This window comes from Neopelma chrysocephalum, unplaced genomic scaffold, assembly GCF_003984885.1.
Source record: "Neopelma chrysocephalum unplaced genomic scaffold, ASM398488v2 Primary Assembly neopelma1_59, whole genome shotgun sequence".
NCBI classification, from domain to species: Eukaryota; Metazoa; Chordata; class Aves; order Passeriformes; family Pipridae; genus Neopelma; species Neopelma chrysocephalum.
In genome coordinates, this window is record NW_020897714.1 from 12824254 (window position 1) to 12827160 (window position 2907).

Here is a 2907-nt window from a genome sequence, read left to right on the forward strand (position 1 = left end):
TCCCACCCCGCCCGCCGGGGCCGCCCCGCCGCGGGGCCTGTTGCCGGTGCGCGGCCAGGCGCGGTACTGCAGCGGAGGGCAACCCCCGCACACACCCCACACACACCCCGTTCCCGCAGCCCCGGAGGCTCCGTCGCGGCAGCTTGAGGCGGGTGGGCTGGTCCCCGGAGAGGCAGAGATCCGCGCCCCGGGGAGGGGGCTGTCCTGCGCCAACGCCCGCAGGCGCTGGCTCCCGAGCCCGGGCGTGCTGTCGGGGCGGAGAGGGTGGAAGTGAAACTGCGAAACTCAGCCGTCCTCCGTCCCGGCTCGGTTTTAAAGGAGCGACTTAAGTGACGGCAGCTAAGCCCGGGTCGCTCACAACTTTGAAGACATTTCTTGTTTTATTGGTTCTTTTCTGGTAACTCACCGATGGAGCCACGTAACCATATGAGGTTTTCCCTTCTTTCCTGGGAACTGGAAATCTGTGGCTTAGTTTAGCGCCAAAAAGCCCCATGTGGTCCAATGTGTTCGATAGCACTGGTCATCATACCACACAGCAGCTTTAAGCTCTGAAAATAGGAAAGGATGTAGCTACATCATCTTTTTGCCACCATACCATTTTTAGGTCTCAGCAGAGGGCCATTAGGGTGGAGCTTTTCTAAGTACTTACCTGAATCTAACCTGGGAGGCAAGCGTGTTGCAAGCGCTGCAAAATGTTGCTTATGTCTTTCTCTGCACTTTGAACTTGGACAACTTAAGAACAATTCTGTTTTAAAGAGCAGCATGACAGTGTCTTAAGACTACCATGCTGCCTTCTGTAATGCATTTCAAAAGTGCTGCTGCGGTTATATCATCACCAAAACGCTCCCTGAAAGGTAATTAATCCATAATCTACTGATACCACTCAAACATCTGACTCACACAGCAGTGTTATCTCTATGTTTTTACCTTAAAAGGTACAGGTAGGCTGATCGTTGTCATCCTTCTAATTTTTCAGTGCTGAGTTACATACCACAGAGAAGCATTTTGCTCATGTTGCCGCTGTCATTTTCTCTGCCCTCCAGGTGAGAGCGTCTAGACAGGGACTTCTAGCCTCCAGGCACCTGTCGAGCCCCCATGGCTGCTTGTGAGCTACTCAGGGATTGTCCTGCAGCCTCCCTGTTACAGGGAAGGCTGCTCCCACATTTCTGAGCCTCCTGACGGTGGTGGCCATGGAGGAAAAGAGTGTTCTGAAGGGCTTCTGTCTTGCATCTTTCAAAACAGTGATGTGTTGCCACTTAATCATTCAGAGGTTTGTGTTGTTACAGACAGGTTGCAGCAGTCACATTATGCAGGGCTGGGAAAGGAAGAGGGCAAGCCATAGGTGGGGAATTAATCTCCATTTTAATTCATAACTTGTAGTTCCTCCTATGTAAGCAGTGCCAAGTGGTAAGTCTGCTGTAGGGTAATAAGTCTGGGTGGACCTGAGCAAGAGCTCACACTACTGTGTCAACCCATTTGGCGTCAGGAGCATAGGGCAGGTTGAGGTCCAGGAGCAGGAGAAGTCATTTTCTTGAAAGGAGATGAAAGGGATGATGGGGGCAGAGGATGGCTCTGGAGAAATTCCTGAGGCAGGAGGAGAGGAGATGATCTGGACTGAAAAACTGCAGAAAAAATATCGAGGGAGATGAACAATGGTATCATTAGCTGGAGAGGAAGAGTATAACCAGGCTTGGGCTTGAGTTGGAAAATGGAAGAGCAGTGGCCAGTGAGGGAAAATGAGAGGAGAAAGGCTACATGGTGGGTATGCAATTGCAGGGATAGGAGAGAGAAAGAGCATGTGGTAAGGACATACAGCACTGTCAGAGGTAGGAGGCCTGATATTGCTGAAACAGATTAATTCCATAGAAAACTGGAGAGACAATTTCCAGATAACCTCATGTAGGACATCCAAAAGTCAACTTGATATCCAAACATTTAAAAGCTTGGTAGCATAAGTCCACTGCTTTGAGGGGCTGCCTGTCTTGCGTGCCTCAGTCCTCACAAGCCAGATAACTGAGCTGCACTTTCCCGCCTAGATGAATTTGTTTTATTTGTTGGAGGCTACACAGTCTGCAGCTCTGGCCATGGGCAGCTCATATCCGTGTGACACCTCCTTCCTGGCTCTTGGTGGCCCCATGGGACCTGCTCTAACATGCAGCTGTGAATGCACCCAAGCCAGTGGCTCGGTGAATACCCTCTGTGGAGCTGTGCATGGCCACAAACTGAGGGCATCTTCCCAGGGCGGGTGTTGCTATCTGCTGCTTTGCAGGGCTGGCGGGAGTTCAGCAGAGGGTAGGAAGTGCACAGAGGTGTTTCAGCACAGTTTTATTTTCTTTGTCTGTCAGTGTTTCCTCTTGAGGTGAGAGTAGAAAAATCACATAGTTACGAGGAGGCGAATGTTCTCCTCTCCCCAAACTTTCTTCAGGATCATAAGCTTTTGGGTTCATACTGTACTACTGGTTAAAGAAGAGCAAGAGATGTTTACAGCTGTCATTCAATAGTTCATTATCACCCTTCACTGTGAGGGTGGTGAGGCACTGGAACAGAGTTGCCCAAAGAAGTTGTAGAAGCCCCATCCCTGGAAGTGTTCAAGGCCAGGTTGGATGGGCTTGTGGAAGGTGTCCCTGCCCACAGTACGGGGGTTGAAAGTAAATGATATTCATTCCTTCCAACCCAAGGTATTCTATGATTCTATGATTCCTGCAATATGGTTGTAGGTAGCCAGGTAGATGGAAAGGCCCAGAAATGTGGAGATCACCTGTCTGGTGTCTGCATTCCTCAATTACACTTAAGAAGTCTTTAAAGAGTGATGATGTTCCCTGAATATACATGTCACATTAGTTTCAAGGAAATTAGCAGGGATGGAAGGCCTGGGAGGATGGCCTCTGCCTCCTCAGAGATGCTGAG